Raw genomic sequence first — 20277 nt, forward strand, 5'->3', positions numbered from 1 at the left:
AGAGCCTGGCGGCAGAACTCCAGGACAACCAGTTTATAGCTTGTCTTTTACCTTTTAAGGTGTTTTTGTGAAACAAAACATTTTAATTTCAAAAAGTCAAATTTATCAATCTTTTGTAGTTGATGATCTGAGTCTTGTTTAAGAAAAATTTCTTTAACCCAAGGTCTAAAAAGTATAGAACATTACCACAATTGTAGAAAATTCTATTGGACAGAGCCGTATTAGGCAGGCCTAGTTACCCTAATGATTGGTAACCGATGCTAAAGACACAATAAGCTGAAACACATTAAATTCTATGGGGGGGGGTTTCAGATTCTTGGTGATACTATTAGTTCATGTCCTATAGAAAGGGAGTTTAAGATTGGTTCAGGTGACCTGATAGTGTTGCTGCTAATGGTAGTTGGCTTGCTTTTTAAGTCCTACTGGTGAGTCCAGGCTGAGAGCCCAGGTGTTAAGGGACTAGTATTCATACAATCATTGTTTTTCTCTGATAACTGAGTGATATCAAAGTGGTTGTAAATACTGACTTTTACAGGTATGGTTGTTATTTTTGAAATACACCATGATCATTACGGTGATTTAGAACTCCACACAAATTCCACAATTCTCTCTAGAGAGATCTAATATACAAGGCAATGTTATCAACAGAATTATTTCACTAAAGTGCAACCAAAGCTATGAGTCCATTGACCTCTACTCTGGGATCCTCATGCTGTCACTAGCTTTTAAACCAAATGCAAAAAAAAAAAAAAAAAAAAAGAAAAAATCAATATCCCTCAATCTCAATTTACCAACCTATACAATAAGACTCCTTTCCCCCTATTTCTTTCACTAGAAACTTGTGAAAACTTAAATTAGGGTGAAATCTTAAAGATATTCAGAATTATAATCCCATTTCCTGCCCCAAATCTGGGAAGCATAGCAGGTCTTGTTTGTAGGCTTTTGCTCTATAATTAATTTTGGGGTGTTCAGGAAGGCTCCCATGGAAAATTATCTTTCAGACTGAAATTCTGTTGCTAGATTCCCTTTGTGTTAAGCATTGTCTTAAGGGTACCACTTGTACAACACAATTTCCCTCATTTGGAATGACAAGTCAGATAATTTTTTTGTGTCTGAACCAAGAGCACTTAGAAGATGGAGTGTATCCTTTAAGGAAAAAAATTTACATACTTTATTATTTTCTGGAGACTGGAGGGCATGCTTACATGATAGTATTTGGGTTAATAGTTACACTTTCTAGTTCAGCCAGTGGGAGGGCAATGTATCCTCTGACTTTCTAGGAGTCATTTTGTGATACTTAGTTTTCATTGTCTCCCTCCGGTTCTCCATTGTTTCTTTGATAAACAGCACAGGACAGTTTATGAGATTAAATGCTTCTCACTGAAATAGCCAGGTTTCTGGGGGGCCACTTTGGCTTTTATATGAGCTTTTGCCTATCAGCTACTGCCATTGAGTGAACTTCACTGCTGTGCCCTTATGATTGGTTCAATGTTGGGGGTCATCAGATTCACGGAGGAAACAGGAAAATACTAAAGATTAAGGACTCAACGGTTTAAAATTGCAAACAGAAAAAAAAATTGCAAACAGGTCAGAAACAGTACAGCTTCTTGATTATTTAGGAGCCAAAATGACATTCTGTGAATTACCTTCTGTTCCTTCCTTTCTCTTGCTCACCATTTGACTTGGTGGGAGGGATGGGGTGGCTGGGTGATAGACACTGGGAAGGGTGTGTGCTATGGTAAGCAGTGTGAATTGTGTAAGACTGTTGAATAACAGACCCATACCTCTGAAACAAATAATACATTATATGTTAAAAAAAAAAAAAAGAAAAGAAGATAGCAGGAAGGGAAAAATGAAGGGGGGGGGATTCGGAGGGGGAGACGAACCATGAAAGACTATGGACTCTGAGAAACAAACTGAGGGTTCTAGAGGGGAGGGGGGTGGGGGTATGGGTTAGCCCGGTGATGGGTATTAAAGAGGGCACGTACTGAATGGAGGACTGAGTATTATACGCAAACAATGAATCATGGAACACTACATCAAAAACTAATGATGTAATGTATGGTGATTAACATAACATAATAAAATAAAAATAAATTAATTAATTAATTTAAAAAAAAAAAGCACTTCTAATCTCTATGACCAGAGGCCATGCAAAGGTTAGAGGGCTGGAGTAGAAAATACACTGACTCAAAATCATGCCGTGTGACCTCATGCATATCATGTAACAGCTTCATTATCTATAAAACATAGGAATAAACGGGCACTATCTCATTAGATAATGGAAGGGAAAGTCCCTTGGAGAGGGTTCTAACCTTAATGTAGTACCCTTCCTAGCTTCCTTGGTTCAAACGTTTGGTGGGGGAGTTACACATTCTGGCTGAAAGAGGTATTGGGATTCTTTATCAACATATCAAAGCTTTACCTCCCCCTTCTTCCCATTTCAAAACCAAACTAAATTAAAACCCTTTCACTTGCTATGCTATTTGTGGAGAATTTTAGCCTCAGTTATCTAATTTGATTTACTCAACGTCCCTATTTTATAGATAAGAACCCATTGAAAACCCATTGAATTTGTGGTCAAGAAATGAAGCCTACTTCCAGTCTAGTGTTCTTTCTAACATGTTGCTGTTTTCTTGAAATCTCCCTTTTTCTTGTTACTGGTTAAATTTTGAACCAGTTAAACCACAAAGATGTCTGGCTTTCAATCTTCTAGGCCACTCCTCTTCTACTCCCTCCGCCCTCAGGTCCCCTCCCCCTCACTTCTTAAAGCACTGCAATTTGCTGCTGCCGCCATATTTCTTCCCTTCCCGGCTTGGAAGCTCGATAAGAGTGGATATCTTTGCCCGTGTGGTTCTTTCTGGAACATTTTCCAGCCCCAACCACCTCTTATGGCGTATTTCTTTAAGAAAATTCACCAAAATTCCATAAAATATTTTGATAATCCTAAACTTTCTTCGAGTGTTTTCTTGACACCTCCTCCCTATTTTTCAGGTATTTGGGATATTTTTAGGCAATTTTCAGTTTTAAAGGAATTTTTCATTGGAATGATTTTTGGTTGATGTATCTTTTTTCGTGGTTTAGTTTTCTTTTTCCTTCTCTATTCTGTATTTTGCCCATCGGGGCTGCGGATACCGGGTTTCATTATTATTATTATCATCACCATCATTCTTATTATTTTTGCCCAACGGGGCTGTGGATACCTGCCTTTTAATTTTTTTTTTTTAATTTGCCCATCGGGGCCGCGGATACCTGCTTTTATTATTTTTTTCCCCCTTAGCCCATCGGGGCCTCGGATACCTGCTGTGTCCCCCCCTCTCTCCCCAACCCCCTGGCCCATCGGGGCAATGGATACCTGCTTTAAAAAAAATGTACTTTTTGGCCCATCGGGGCCTCGGATACCTGCTTTTATTTTTTTTTTTCCCTTGCCCATCGGGGCCTCGGATACCTGCCTTAATTTTTTTTTTTTCCTTGCCCATCGGGGCTGTGGATACCTGTTTAGATTTTTTTTTTTCTCATTGCCCATCGGGGCCTTTTATGGATGGAAGTGTTGGTTGTGCTATCTGGAATGTCTGCAAATTTATGCTGCTAATCGTTTGGTGTTGTGTGAGTGAACCTACGGCTTTGGCTGGGAGATGACTTTGCAGTTAGGCTAAGGGGTTAGTTAGGTTGGGGAGGAAAGATGGCGGCCACTTCAGCCGGTCGGTTGGGGGCTGGTTGTTTGTGCCAACTATAAATTAGGGAGCTAAGATGGATAGCGGGACAGGCAAAGGCAGTTATATGCGTTGCATTAGCTAAATGTTTTGAATGAGCTGATTTGGAGCTTGTTAGGAGCTTTGCATGAACTGTGATATCATGGGGTAGAAAAACAGGATGGTCTTGTGTCATGTTACAAGAGGCTGGTCGAAAATGATAGGGAGAAGACTTAGGCACAGGGTTCAAAATGGCGATTTTGGGTTTGCGGCATTGCTCAGCATGGCTCTCTGCTTTGTTAGAGTGTCCAAAATGGCGGACCCAATTTTGCCGCAGTGTTCATGTGGCGGGAAGGCCACATCATGGTGGTGTCTTTGTTCTAGTACACAGCATGGCGGTGCAAATATTCTGTTACATAGTAAAAGATGGCGGCTGGAGTACTTGCCGCAGTGTAAAACATGGCGGGCTTTTTTCTTTGCCGTATGCGTTTCCTGACAGGTTTTGCCGCAGGGACAATATGGCAGACCTTGTCATTTGGATATCATGGCAGTTTGTCACGTGGACGTCGTGGCGGGGATTTTTGCCCGGTACATTCTTGGCGGGCTTTGCACCAGGTGGGCCTGCCGCATTGTTAAAGATGGCGGGCGTTGTCGTGTTTGCCGCGAAAAGTGAGAGAAAGGTGGGATGGACAATGTTGGATTGCCGCATGACCCACCCAATCAGAAAGGGTGGTAGAATTGGGCATAGCCAATTACTGGAGGATGGAATTAGACTGTGTGAGTTAGCATAGCACCTCACTGCCGTCTTTATTCAGCCAGTCAGGAGGAAGCAGAGGAGCCATGTTTGTACGTCTTCTCCTCTCAGTGGGTGGTACCCAAGGTCTTTCCAAGGACACTTGCCTTTACCACTTCCCTCCCCTCTCACTTGCTCCCTCCCCTTTGATTTGCTCCCTCCCCTCCAGCACTGCCTCTTGCAGTGTTGGATATTTGGCTCTGGGCTGAACCTAACCCCCATTTCTCTGCATTGGTGCCATGGCCTATGGCTAGTCTACCCCCCTCCCCCCGGGCCTTTGCTCTTCTGCAATGTGGCCAGGGGCAGTGCTCCATGCCTGCCAGGTGTGAACATGGTGGTGAGTCCTGGCAAGAACCAGAATGGATCACAGATGATCGTTGGCCAACAGGTGGCAGAAGAGGAATCCCTGCCTTCCTCAAGAGGAACACCTACCCCGTGGCTAATGCTGGGGTCGGATTTTGATTTATATTTATTTCTTGGATGTCAGTCTTACATAGTTTGATTATGTGGTTTGCTAGTTTTAGTTTTAAGCTTTAAGTGACTATTCTGGGAATGTATTTAGGAGCTTATTTGTAGAATTCAATTACATTAAATGAGTTTTCATTTTTGGGTTCCTTAAAATTCCTTAAAGTTTTCAGTTTCTTTTTTACAAATTGCTTAAACTATTTTTTTTGGCTTTAGATATTCAAAGTCAAATCGGCATTTAAAAACTTTTTGTTACTTTTTTACTTTGAAATTGACTTAATAAACTACTTCCTTTTGGATTTTTGAAAAGTCATAGCACAGAAATAATTAAAATTTTAACTTTATGATTAAATGTAATAAGGAATACTTGAAGGTCCACTCCAGTCCAGGCCTTGCTTTGTTGCCATCCTGAATGCTGCACTAATTAATAACTTACCTATCAGGAAACTTGACTTGCTGTGGACTTGTTCCTCTAGTCAAACATTATTGAAAGTTAATGCCCACAGTTTCAATTTTCTGTGGTTCCTTGTCTCCACAGCCCCCAGATCCTCCCCAGCCCTCCTCCCAGCAGCCGCCCCCCCCGCCGCCGACTATCTGGCACCAGCCCTTCCCCTGCCCTGTGTCCAGCCCTGCCCCAGCCCCAGCCCCAGCCCCAGCCCCAGCCGCCCAGTCCCAGTCCCAGTCCCAGCCCCAGCCCCAGCCCCAGCATCAGCCCCGGCCCCAGCCCCAGGTCCATCCCCAGTCCCAATCCCAGTCCCAATCCCAGCCCCAGTCCCAGCCCCAGTCCCAGTCCCAGTCCCAGGCCCAGGCCCATCCCCAGCCCCAGGCCCAGCCCCAGCCCCAGCCCCAGCCCCAGCCATCACCCCTAAAGTCATTCCCAATTTGCATTGATTTGGTGCTAAAAATAAGTTGTCCATTGCTGGTCCATAAGACTGGAATACCCTATCTGCCTCTCTAGCATTGCTAATTTTCTGAGTTGACTACTTGAGTCATTTTCAATTAATGTACACAATCCCATTTGTCCACTGTCCCATGTTAGAACAAACAGTCCATGTACCTTTGTGTTAATGTTAGAAAATGTTATTTGAGAGCTTCATATCAGACACCTATTGTTCATAATTTTGGTTATTCATCATCTCTCCCCTGCCCTTCAGGAAGGAGAAACCATTCCTCTGTCATTGCTGCAGTAGTCACAGTCCCAGTTTTCTGGGCAGTGTTCATAAATTGTGCTGATCCACCTGAACTCTACACTGAGTGAAATTTTAATTGTCCGTAATCCTGCCCATTGGATTAGATCCCAGTCCAATACCCTTGTGCTGAATTCAGGAGTGGGTGCAGAAAACATGAGTCTTTAAACGGTTAACATGCTCAGTCCCAATTGTATCAGCCTTGTTCATTAAACAAAGGCACCCTACCATTTTTGTCCTGCTTCTGGGATTAAAGTACCAAATTGTAATTGTACATCGTCTTGCCCAGTAATCAATGACCCTCCATCCCCTTTGCATTGCTACTAGGAAGTGCTGACTACCTGGGATCATATTCCTTGAATGAGTAATGAGTATAATCCCAATTGTCTACACCCCTGTTCATTACACAAATCCTTTGTAACTTCTTTGCATTATAGCAGAGGTGCTCATCCTCAGAGTCCTTTAACTTTGGGATATTAATGAGTACAATTATTATTGTTCATGGTCCTGTCTAAAAGACAAGACCCACCCATGCTCTTTTCGTTACTTCTAGGTAGTGCAGACTGCTTACTACCTTGCATTAATATATAAAATCCTCATTGCCCATGGCCCCACCAGTTAGTTTGGGATATAACCTTATCTTTATGCCATTGCTTATGAGGAGTTCTGATTACCTGAGGTCAATTCTTTTAAACAGTTGGTGTGCATAATTGCATATATCCATGGTGCTGTGCAATGAAAAATGAAATCCTAACCTTTTTGGGATATTGCTAGGGAGTGCAGATTATTCAAGAACTCAGTTCTTGGACAGTTAATTTGCACAGTTGCAGTTGTGCAGAGTCCTGTCCATTTGAAAGGGCCACTGTATCCCATTTGCATGCTATAATGTGGGCTGATCACTCAAGGATCCTCTTGAATTGATAATTTTCATAATTGCATTGGCACGTATTCTGTGAACTAGGCACACGCACTCCCTTTGTATTCTAGCAGGGGACCTTTACTAAAGAACTATACACTTAGGATACTTTGTGTGTACAATATTAATTGATTAGACTGAGTCTTTTGTATTAGGAACTCTGCACCATCTTTACATCTAAAAGGTGCTAATTACCTAAGGCTCTTCTCCTAAAATTGTTCATGTGCAAAATGGCGATCTCCGATGTCTCCTGTGGTTAACCTAGAATCCCATTTCCACCTAACTCCCTTTGCATTACTGCAGAGGCTGCTTGGGCCCTTTAAGGGGCTTAAGGCAGTTACAGTCCCTTCTGTTAGTCTATGTTCTCATCCCCTCCTATTTCCTTTGCATTACTGCACTGAATACTTGGAAATGTTAATGTTCATAATTGCAGCTATAATTCCTTCTGTTAGTCTAGGATCCTGTCCCTTTCTACTCATTTTGCATTAGCGTAAAGTGTACAATGGGACTGTTAACGTGCTTAAATGCAGCTCTGTCCCTTATGTTAGTGTAGGATTTCATCCTCTCCAACTCCCTGTGCGTTACAGCGGAGGGTAGTTGGGATCCTGCCTTTAAGGTCCTCAAAGGCAGCTATGGTGCCTTCTTTTAGTCTAGGATCCCATCCCCTCCTACTTCCTCTGCATTTCTGCAGAGGATACTTGGGACTGTAATGTGGGTAATTGCTGCCAGAGTTCTTTCAGTTTGTCTAGGATCCCAGTCCCCTCCCTCTTACTGAGTTTGCATTACACAGAGTACAAGGGACTGCTAATGTGCTTAAATGGCAGCTATGGCCTCTGTTAACCTAGGATCCCTTTTTCCCCATTTAAATGCAGAGGGTACTTGGGACTGTTGATGTGCATAATTGCAGTTATGGTCCCTTCGGCTGGATCCTATCCCCACCTACTCCCTTTGCATTATTATGAAGGGTACAATGGGACTATTAATGAGCTTAATTGTAGCTATAGTTCCTTCAGTTAACCTAGTTTCCCATGCACTCCCACTTCCTTTGTATTACAACAGAGGGTACTTGAGACCTTTAAGGTGCTTAAATGCAGCTATGGCCCTTTCTGTTTATGTTCCCATCCCCTCTTACTTTGCATTACTGCAGAGGATACTTGGGACTATTAATGTGCCTACTTGCCACTGTAGTCCCTTCTGTTTGTCTGGGATCCCATCCCCTCCTACAGGGTTTGCATTACCACAGAAGTTACAAGGGACTATTAATGTGCTTAAAGGCAGCTATGGTTTCTTCTCTTAACCTGGGATCCAGTCCTTGTCTAACTTCCTTTGCATTATTGCAAAGGGTACTTGGGACTGTTAATGTCCTCTAAGGCAGCTATGGTTCCTTACGTCACTGTAAGATTCCATTCTCTCTAACTCCGTATGCATTACTGCATGGGGTACTTGGGCCCTTTAAGGTGCTTAAATGCAGCTATGGCCCTTTCTGTTAGTTTATGTTCCTATCCCCTCCTATTTCCTTTGCATTACTGCAGAGGCTACTTGGGACTGTAAATGTGCTTAATTGCAGTTACAATCCCTTCTGTTAGTCTAGGATTCCATCCCCTTCTATTCACTTTGCATTAGCACAACAATGTGCATGGGACTGTTAATGTGCTAAATGCAGTTCTGTCCCTTATTAGTGTAGGATTCCCTCCTCTCCAACTCCCTGTGCATTATAGCAGAGGCTACTTGGCACCTTTAAGGTGCTTGAATGTAGCTGGGCTGCCTTCTGTCAAGTCTAGGATCCCATTCCCCTTCTACTCCCTTTACATTACATGGCAGGGCATTTGGGACTGTTCTTGTGCGTAACTGCAGTTACAGTCCCTTCTGTTCGTCTAGTTTCCCATGCCCTCCCACTTCCTTTGCATTACAGCAGAGGGTACTTGAGACCTTTAAGGTGTTTAATTGCAGCCACGGTCCCTTCTGTTAGTCTAGGATCTCACATCCTTTAACTCCCTTTGTATTCCCTGGGATTGTCTTTGGGACTGTTAAAGTGCTTAGTTGCAGCTATGGTCCCTTTCCTTAGTCTAGGGTCCCATCCCTTCCTACTCACTTTGTATTACCTGGAAGTGGATTTGGGACTATTAATGTGCTTGTTTGCAGCTGTGGTCCCGTTTGTTAGTCTGGGGTCCCGTGTGTTCCAACTCCTTCTGCACACAGCAAGGACTACTTGGGACTACTAATATGTTTAATTTTAGCTGTGGTCCCTTCCAGTAGTCTAGATCCCCTCCATCTTCTATTAGCTTTGCATTAGCACACAGTGTACACGGGACTGTTAATGTGCTTAAATGCAGCTCTGTCTCTTATGTTAATGTAGGATTCCCTCCTCTCCAACTCCCTGTGCATTATAGCAGAGGCTACTTGGCACCTTTAAGGTGCTTGAATGTAGCTGGGCTGCCTTCTGTCAAGTCTAGGATCCCATTCCCCTTCTACTCCCTTTACATTACATGGCAGGGCATTTGGGACTGTTCTTGTGCGTAACTGCAGTTACAGTCCCTTCTTTTAGTCTAGGATCCTATGCCCTCCCACTTCCTTTGCATTAGAGCAGATGGTGTTTGGGACTGTTAATGAACTTAATTACAGCTATAGTCCCTTCTGTTAATCTAGTTTCCCATGCACTCCTACTTCCTTTCATTTCAGCAGAGGGTACTTGAGACCTTTAAGGTGCTTAAGTGCAGGTATGGCTCATTCTGTTTCTGTTCCCATCTCCTACTTCCTTCGCATTACTGCAGAGGCTACTTGGGACTGTTAATGTGCCTAATTGCCGCTATAGTTTCTTCTGTTTGTCTAGATCCTTATCCTCTCCTGCATGGTTTGCATCACCAAAGAGAGTACAAGGGACTGTTAAGGTGCTTAAATGCAGCTACTGTCTTTTCTGTTAACTTAGGTTCCCATCCCCACCTAATTCTCTTTGCATTATTGCAGAGGGTACTTGAGACTGCTAATGAACTTACCGTAGCAGTGGTCCCTTCTATTAGAGTAGGAACCCGTTCCCACATACTCCCTTTACATTGTCATGGAGGGTACATGGGACTGTTAATGTGCTTAAATGCATCCACAGACCCTTAAGTTAGTGTAGGATTCCATCCTGGCCAACTCCTTGTGTATTACAGCAGAGGGTAGTTTTGACCTTCAAGGTGCTTAAATGCAGCTGTGGCCCCTTCTGTTAGTTTATGTTCCTATCCTCTCCTACTTTGCATTACTGCAGAGGATACTTGGGACTGTTAGCATGCCCAATTGCTGCTACAATCCCTTCTGTTAGTCTAAGATCGCATCCCATTCCACACCGTTTGCATTACCACAGAGGGTACAAGGGATTGTTAATGTGTTTAAACGCAGCTAAGATCTCTTCTGTTAACCTAGGACCTGGTCCCCACCTAACTCTGTCTGCATTATTGCAGAGGGTGCTTGGGACTGTTAATGTGCTGTACTGCAGCTATGGTCCCTTCTTTTAGACCAGGATCCCATCTCTACCTACTCCCTTTGCATTATCATGGAGCATACGTGGGACTGTTAATGTGCTTAAATGAAGCCATGGTCCCTTATGTTAGTGTAGGATTCCATCCTCTTCAACTCCCTATGCGTTACAGCGGAGGGTAGTTGGGATCTTTAAGGTCCTCAGAGGCGGCTATGGTGCCTTCTGTTAGTCTAGGATCCCATCCCCTCCTACTTCCTTGCATTTCTGCAGAGGATACTTGGGACTGTTAATGTGCCTAATTGCCACTAAAGTCCCTTCTGTTGTCTATGATCCCATCCCCTCCCAAATCGTTTGCATTGCTACAGAAGGTACAAGGGACAATTAAGTGTTTGAATGCAGCTACTGTCTCTTCTGTTAATCTAGGATCCTATCCTCTTACTGGGTTTCCGTTACCACAGTAAGTACAAGGGACTGTTAATGTATCGAATTGCCACTACAGTCCCTTCTGTTTGTCTAGGATCCTGTCCCCTCCTACAGGGTTTGCAATACCACAAAAAGTACAAGGGACTGTTAATGTGCTTAAAGGCAGCTAAAGTCTCTTCTGTTAACCTAGGATTCCATCCCCACCTAATTGCATTTGCATAATTGCAGAGGGTACTTGGGACTGTTAATGTGCTTAAGTGCAGCTATGATCCCTTATGTTAATGTAGGATTCCATTCTCTCTAACTCCCTGTGCATTACAGCAGAGGGTAGTTGAGACCTTTAAGGTTCTTAAACACAGCTGTGGTGCCTTCTGATAGTCTAGGATCCCATCCCCACCTAACTCCCTTTGCATTACTGCAGAGGATACTTGGGACTGTTAATGTGCCTACTTGCCACTATAGTCCTTTCTGTTTGTCTAGGATCCCATCTCCTGCTACAGCATTTGCATTACCACCGATGGTGCGAGGAACTGTTAATGTGCTTAAATGTACTTATGGTCCCTTCTGTTAGACGAGGATTCCGTCGCCACCTATTCCCTTTGCATCATGGAGGGTACATGGGACTGTTAATGTTGCTTAAATGCAGCTACAGCCCATATGTTAGTGTAGGGATTCCATCCTCTCTAACTCCCTATGCATTAACAGCAGAGGGTAGTTGTGATCTTCACGGTCCTCAAAGGCAGCTATGGTGCCTTCTGTTAGTCTAGGATCCCATCCCCACCTCACTTCCTTTGCATTACATAGAGGGTACTTGAGACCTTTAAGGTGCTTAAATGCAGCTGTGTCCCCTTCTGTTTATGTTTCCATCCTCTCCTATTTTGCATTACTGCAGAGGGTACTTGGGACTGTTGATGTGCCTAATTGCTGCTATAGTCCCTTCTGTTTGTCTGGGATCCCGTCCCCTCCTACAGGGTTTGCATTACCACTGAGGGTGTGAGGGACTGTTAATGTGCTCTAATGCAGCTGTGGTCCCTTCTTACAGACCAGAATCCCATCCCTACCTACTCCCTTTGCATTATCATGGAGCGTACATGGGACTGTTAATGTGCTTAAATGAAGCCATGTCCCTTATGTTAGCGTAGGATTCCATCCTCTTCAACTCCCTATGCGTTACAGCAGAGGGTAGTTGGGATCTTTAAGGTCCTCAGAGGCAGCTATGGTGCCTTCTGTTAGTCTAGGATCCCATCCCCTCCTATTTCCTTTGCCTTTATGCAGAGGATACTTGGGACAGTAAATGTGCTTAACTGCCACCAGAGTCCCTTTAGTTTGTCTAGGATCCCATCCCCTCCTACTCAGTTTGCATTACAGAGTTTACATGAGACTGTTATTGTGCTTAAATCCTATCCCCACCTAACTCCTTTTGCATTATACATAATGTATATGAAGTCTCATATGCTTAAATGAAGCCTTGTCCCTCATGTTAATGTAGGATTCCCTCCTCTCCAACTCCCTGTGCATTATAGCAGAGGGTACTTGGCACCTTTAAGGTGCTTGAATGTAGCTGTGCTGCCTTCTGTCAAGTCTAGGATCCCATTCCCCTTCTACTCCCTTTACATTACATGGCAGGGCATTTGGGACTGTTCTTGTGCGTAACTGCAGTTACAGTCCCTTCTGTTCGTCTAGTTTCCCATGCCCTCCCGCTTCCTTTGCATTACAGCAGAGGGTACTTGAGACCTTTAAGGTGTTTAATTGCAGCCACGGTCCCTTCTGTTAGTCTAGGATCTCACATCCTTTAACTCCCTTTGTATTCCCTGGGATTGTCTTTGGGACTGTTAAAGTGCTTAGTTGCAGCTATGGTCCCTTTCCTTAGTCTAGGGTCCCATCCCTTCCTACTCACTTTGTATTACCTGGAAGTGGATTTGGGACTATTAATGTGCTTGTTTGCAGCTGTGGTCCCGTTTGTTAGTCTGGGGTCCCGTGTGTTCCAGCTCCTTCTGCACACAGCAAGGACTACTTGGGACTACTAATATGTTTAATTTTAGCTGTGGTCCCTTCCAGTAGTCTAGGATCCCATCTCCTCTTACACCTTTGTATTACCTGGTAGTATTTGGGACTAAAAAGTTCTTGATCGCACCTGTGGTCCCTTCTGTTGTTACAGGATCCCAGTGTTCGCCAACTACCTTTGTATTACAGCAGAGGGCATTGGATTGTTAATAGGCTTAACTGTAGCTGTGGTCCCTTCTGTTAGTCTAGTATCCCAAGCCTTCCAACCGCCTTTGTGTTACCTGGGAGTGTATTTGGAACTGTTAAATTGCTTAATTGCAGCTGTTGTCTCTGCTATTAGTATAGTTTCCCATGTCCTCCTATTCAATTTACATTACAACAGAGGGTCCTTGGGATTGTTAATTGCTGCTGTTGTAGCTTCTGTAATTCCTGGGATCCCATCTCCTCCTACTCTGTTCACACTACCTGGGAGGATTTTTGGGACTGTTAGAAGGCGCCACACAACTAAATCGAGCATTTTTTGTTAGTATCGTTCCCATGCCCTCCTATTCTCTTTGCATTACAACAGATGGTACTTGGGACTGTTAAAGTACTTAATTGCAGGTGTGGTCCCGTCCGTTAGTCTAGGATCTCATTCCCTTCTCCCTTTACATTACTGGGAGCAGATACGGGAATGTTAACAAGCTTAATTACAGTTGTTGTCCCTTCTGTTAGTCTAGTTTCCAGTCCCTTCCAACTCCCTTTGCATTACTTAGGAACAGATTTGAGACTGTAATGTGCTTATTTGCAGCTGTGGTTCCTTCTGTTAGTCTAGCATCCCATGCCCTCTTAACTTTCTGTCCATTACAGCAGAGGATATTTGGGACTTTTAATGGGCTCAATTGCAGTCCTGATCCCTTTTGTTAACCTAGGATCCTATGTCCTCCAACTCACTTTGCATTACCTGAGGATGTATTTGGGACTGTTTAAATGCTCAGTTGGAGCTGTGGTCCCTTTTGTGTGTCTAGTTTCCCATGCCCTCCTACTCTTTTGCATTATAGCAGTGGGTACTTGGGGCTGTTAAAGTACTTAACACTTAAAGTGTAGTCACTTTTGTTGGTTTAGGATCCCATCCGCTTCTACTCCCTTTACATTACCTGGGAGGACTTTGGGGACCGTTAAAGTGCTCATTTGCACCTGTGGTGCCCTCTGTTTGTCTAGGATCCGATGCCCTCTAACTCCCTTTGCTGTATTACAGCAGGTGGTACTTGGAACTGTTAATTGCTTAAATACAGGTGTGGTCCATTTTGCTAGTCATGACCACCTCCTCCCTTTATATTACCTGGGAGCAGATTTCGTACTGAAAGGTGCTTAATTGCAGCCGTGTTCCCTTCTGTTAGTTTAGGATTCTACACCTCCAACTCTGCATCACAGCAGAGAATACTTGGGCCTGTCAAATGCTCACAGCTGTGGTACCTTCTGTCTTGTAGGATCCCATGCCCACCAACTCCCTTTACATTATCTGGGAGTATATTTGGGGAGGATAAAGTGCTTAATTTTAGCAGTGGTTCCCTTTGTTAGTATATTTTCCCATGCCCTCCTACTGTCTTTGCATTATAGCAGAGGGTACTTGGGACTGTGAATGTGCTTAAATGCAGTTGTGGTCCCTCTTGTTAGTCTAGGGTCCCATGCCCTCTCACTCCTTTTACATTACCTCAGAAGGTACTTGGGACTATTAAGGTGTATCCCATTCACTCACACCCTGTTAACGTTACAGTAGGGGTTTGCTGAAAACCAAGGCCCCCCTTTTTTTGCACTGTTAATGTGCATAATTGTATTTGTTCCTTTTTTCTCTGCAGTAGATAAGATTTCACTAATTTCCCATGTATTCAGTAGTGGATGCACTTTATTTAAGACCTTTGTACTAGGATAAAGTGAACCATGGTAATTGACCACACTGTGTCTTTCATTTAAGTCCTCTGTACTCTCTTGGAATTAATTACCTCAGTTACTTTTTTCCAGGACTATTTGTGTGCAAAATTCCAATGATTATGGTCCTTCTCTTTAAACTAATTTCCCACCTTTTTTATATTACATCAGGGGATGCTAGTATCTCAAAGTTCTTTTCTTGGGACTCTTAATGTGCATGTGCCCTCTTGATAAGCTAATATCCTTACTTCTTAGTATTATATGGGGGTACTGACCTACAGCCTTTCTGTTGGACAGTTAATGTGCCAAATTGCACTGGGATCCCATCCCCATAACACCTTCTCTGTGTCAGGGGTGCTGACCAACTATGACTGCTTCTCCTGTGCAGTTTAAATGTGCATAATTAGAGCAATCCATGCTCCCTTATGTTAGAGTAAGATCTCATTTCCTTGCCCAATTTACATTATTCCAGGGGCTTCTGACTAGCCAAGATTCACTCCCTTGGACTGTTTGTGCATACTTAACATTTGCTCTTATACCTGTGCACCAGGTAAGCATCCTCCCCATACTATTTATATTCCAGCAGGAGGTGCCTACTACTCAAGATTTTACACACTAATGCAGTTTAATGTGCACAACCTTGTTGTTTTGTACACACTCAGTTGTCCACAACTGTGCCTAAGTTCAGGACTTTGCACTTACTGAAACAGAGGTGACTGACCACATTAAAGCCTTTCTCTTGGGACTGTGGATGTGTGTAGTTTCAGTTGTCCACTGTCCTTTGAGTTAACTTGGGTCCCTGACTCTTTTCAGAACCTCTAAGCTTTACTGCATGGGATACTGTCAATTTAAGGCCTCTTTCTCAAACTGTTAATGTGCATAATGACAATTAAATTAGGATTCTTACCCTTCACACTGCCTTTGAAGTACTGCAGGAAATTCTGACCCATAAGGTCCCATTTCTTGGCCTGTTAAGATGCATGATTGTATTTGTCTGGGTTCCTGTGTACTGAAGAAGAACACCTCTCCCCACTCCCTCTATCTATTATCTATTATGCAGGGAGTGCCCCCTCTACAAGGCTGTTACACTTGAGCAGTCAAGGAACACAATTGTAATTGACCACAACCATGCACCATGGATATTAATGTGCATAATTGCACATGGCTCATCCCATTTGAATAAGGTACTACCCTCTCAGACCCCTTTTGTAGTATAGCAGGGGTACTGATCACTAAGGCCTTTATTCATGGCTTGTGGTTATGCGTAATTCCATTTGTACATGTTTCTGTACACTGAATTAAGGACACCCCTCTCCCCACTCCCTTTACCTTTTAGCAGGGAGTGCCCATTACTTTAAGATCCTTATATTTGTACAAGGTACATGGTTTTAATTAACCATACCATATCCCTTAGGCATTAATGTACATAATTGCAGCTTAGTTCATGCTACCCTGTTGTATGTCATTGCAGTATACCAAGGTTGCTGACCCCTAACTTGTCCTGTTAATGTGCATAACTGCATTTGTCCGGGTTCTTAGGCACTAGATGAGGAGACACCACCCACCCCTACTTCTAAGCCTTCCAGTAGGTGGTGCCCACTGCTAAGACATTTACATTTGGATAGTTAATGCGCAGAATTGTAGTTTTCCACAACCCTGTCACTTCCAAAACTATCATACCTCCTTTGCACTGCTGCAGGGGATACTCTTTTCTCCCAAAGGTCCTTGTAGCAAACCGCTAACATTCATAATTGAAATTGTTCTGTTGTCTTCAGTAGACTAAGGTCCTATACCCTCACCTTCCCTTTGCAATACAGCAGAGTGTGCTGATGAACTAAGGCCCTCTTTTGGACTGTTAGTACGTGCAATTGCATTTTTTCCTGTTTTATGTACTCAATAAGGACCCTACCTACTTCCTTAGCATGTTTAGCAGGTAGTGTCCACTATTTAAAACTCTTTCACTTGGAAAGTTCATGTGTATAAATGCAGTTTGCTAAGTATGCCTTATACTAGAACCCCTGTACCCTCTTTGCTTTGGAGTAAGGAGATGCTATTTACCTAATGCCCTTTCTTTTGGACTTTAATGTGTATAATTGCAATTGTCCATCTTTTCTGTTGGACTAGGATTGCATCCCCTCAAACTCCCTTTGCATCAGGGGCATGTTAACCATAAATGAGCTCTTCCTGAGAGTATTAATATACATACTTGTATTTGTTTGTGGATTTGTGCAGTGTGAAAGGATGCTTTATGCCCCTACCATTGCCTTTGGATTGCTGCTGAGGACTGCTATCATGACCTCAGCTCTTGGACAATTAATATGCCCCACTAGCAATGATGGGACCTATGTACTCCCTTTGTATACATCAGGGGTACTGACTAAGGTCCCTTTCTTGGACAGTCAATGGGCAATTATCTATGTTCCCTTCTGTTAGATTTAGGATAACATTCCCTTAAACCCCCTTTGCATTACTATAGTAATTACTATTACTATATTACTATACTACTATACTTTGTGCTGACCACACAAAACTTCTCCTGGGACTGTTAATGGGCACAATGGCAATTAGCAATGAGTTTTTCCTCCCTGGCCTTGTTAGGCAAACATTCCCAGCCCCAATTTTGCATGACATAATTTAAGTATAAACATTGCAGTATGCTGTGAACTTGTCTATCAAATAGCAACCCATACTCCCTCTCCTTTTGTATTGCTCCTATCTATAAAATTCCAAGTAGTCATGGTCTTCCCCTTATCCTCCCTCTTCCCAACCCGTGCTCACCCTTGGACCCTTCCTGTGGACCTTTGTCACAGTTTCAGGTGTTCATCTATTCAGCCATTAAATAAGATTGTCCCTCCCCCTCCCTTTGCATTATTGCTGGGGAATGTTGACTGGGCAAGGCCCTTGCTCTTGGACTTAAAACATTAACAATCCCTGTGTCATTGCCTTACCCACTTTATATTGCTGTAATGCCTCAGTTGTACTTTCCTTAGTCCCACCCATCAGACATGGACCCCTCCACTTCTTTGCATTGCATTGCTGACTACCCAAAGTCCCTTCTGTGTTATTGACACAGTACTGATTGTCCCATTTTTCAGCTCATCAGCCCACGATTTTCCTACCACTTTGATGTCAAGTGTGCAGTATTGACTACCAAAAGCAGACCTGAATTAAGCGGATGGGCCTTCACTCCTTTTTCTGCATTTGTTAATGATCCAATTCCAGTTGTCACATTCTGGGACAGGAACCGTCCCTACCCACCTTTGTTACTGCTTTACTGAACAAAATGCTCAAGGCAAGTCAGGCCTCGAAAGCCGGATTGCCGCCTTTTATTATGGATTTTCAATATAAGTATCAGTTGAAAATTGTCTCCCCAGGAAGAAAGGTTAGCACCATCTGTGCATTCTTCCTTCCAGAGCAGATTGCCTGGCCAAGAATCTCTCTTCCCCTCTTGTATATTGCTAGTGTACAGTGCCGGTTGCCAGGATACAATAAAAAAATGCTGTTTGCAAGATGGAATTGTAAACCTGGTCATTTAATTTTTGAAGTCCAAAAACCCATTTATACTATGTACCTGATGACCAGTGTCTCTCATTTTACTATGGGTGGTGGGTCTGTGGATAGACCACTGTGAATCTTGCTGTTTTAGTATTCCCAAGAGTTCTAGAGCAGAGCTCTTCAGACACATATCTTTGGGCTCTACCACCATTTTAAAACCATTCTTTATTCGGGCTTTACCACCGTTCACTTTTAGAAAAACTACCTAAACTTTCTAATCCTTAAATTTCTTCATCTGGATCATCAACCACACTTATTTCAAGAAGATTGCTGTAAAAGAATGAACTGAGAGAACATATGCTGAGGCACTTTGGAAAACCATAGTTCACTTTACCTGATTAAGCTATTACATAAATAAAATGCACCCTGTTTAATTCTGCTAATTTAAAGTAGCCTGAAGCACTACACTGAAGTGAGGACTTAGAAATGATGGGACCAATTTCCCTGTTTTATATTAAAGGAAAAATAAGCCAAGATCTAGTCATTCTTCTGGACATAAATTTTCAACAGTGAGATAGCTTCCTGGTAAAATGAATAATATCCTAGCCTCTAGTGTGCAGGGTGTGGCAGAGAAGTATCTAATATGGAACTGCTGAAGCAAATAACTAGTCATCACAACAGCAGTTCTTTGTAATCACTGAAAAAGGATACTATTCCTCTAACAAGGATGTCAAAAGATCGGCCCAGCTCAGGGTGCAGTATGCACTACTAGCTCCTTGGACCGCTGTAAGAAGAGTCTCTGGCTCTTTAGAATACTGTAAGTACTACTTTGTAGTTATTAAGTAATCTTTTCCCTGTTCTATTTTCATTCTCTTAAATGCTACCTGTAGAAAAGTCAGAGGGTCCTGTAAGTCTCCTTCCCTGTTCCTACCTCATCTGCAATTATATATATATATATATCACCATATGAGTTAACCAACAGAAATACCGTATACCCCACCCTATGCTGGGTTACATCAAAGTGAGGGGTAGAAATGATGTGGTCCTCTATAACCTCATTCCTGTGGTGTATTGCCGAGGAGCTAATATAAGCACACTTGAAATACCTTTAGGAAATGATAATCAAGTGCTACATTGTGTGAATTATAAGTTACAGAATTTTAAAAAGGGAGCCCACTAGGGTTTGAAGTTAGTTGGATAAACTTAAAGAGGGAAGTGGGTTTACTTTTTCGCTTTGGTCCAGGATATGATTTAATATTGCAGCCATATGTGTAGTCCAGTTGGTTTATTTTAATGTAATTTGGTTTTTACCTCTTTTGGAAGTATGAAAAGTGATTAAAGAGATAAGGCCTAGCTACTGTGTATGGCTATATGCCAAGGCTGGGAAATTGTTCATTGTTAAATCTCATTATAAGCTTGAGCTTTTCAAGGTTCAGGGATTGGGGGTATAAATATGATATATTGGCTTTTTGTGCCTTTTTATTCTATCTCTGCCACAAAACATGAGAGTAGCGATGCCTTTTTAGTTGGAGATATTTGTGGAACCTGTTTGGCAAGAAGGCAATGGAGAAGTGTAAGTTTTATAAGAAAACTATGACATTGCCCACTTTATGAAGTCAATTATACCCTTTCCCCTTCATCTTTTTCTACAGGTACATTGGTAAGCTAAAAAGCTTAGTCTCCCTGATGTAAAACAAACACAGAGGTCCAGCTGAAAAAAATATTAACATCATATTTGAGACTTTCTGGTGCACATCCATGCATCCTGGCAGGAGCAAGAAGAACCATTTTGAGTGGCATTGCTTACTGCCCATTTTAATTCATATCCATATTTCCTCATGGCTTGTTTCCCACGAGTGCCTGAAGACATCCCCCAGTCTGACTGATTGGGGGTAGTGTAGTATACAAATGGTCCTGAGCCTTCTTGGAAATGTGGT

The 20277-nt window shown here is 42.8% G+C and overlaps 1 long non-coding RNA gene across 5 annotated transcripts in view; it reads left to right on the plus strand.

Moving 5' to 3' along the window:
• Positions 1-2780: 2780 nt before the first annotated feature.
• The window catches only part of LOC144380438 (uncharacterized), a 36852-nt gene continuing 19355 nt past the window's right edge, over positions 2781-20277 (plus strand). The window contains exon 1 of one of the 5 annotated variants that reach the window (XR_013444589.1): positions 2781-4935. This is a non-coding gene — a long non-coding RNA (uncharacterized LOC144380438). Of the gene's footprint in view, positions 4936-5282; positions 19158-20277 lie in introns of those variants that run through there. The other 4 variants (XR_013444591.1, XR_013444587.1, XR_013444588.1 and 1 more) reach the window with 4 other exon arrangements.

Source organism: Halichoerus grypus, chromosome X (assembly GCF_964656455.1).
Source record: "Halichoerus grypus chromosome X, mHalGry1.hap1.1, whole genome shotgun sequence".
NCBI lineage: Eukaryota > Metazoa > Chordata > Mammalia > Carnivora > Phocidae > Halichoerus > Halichoerus grypus.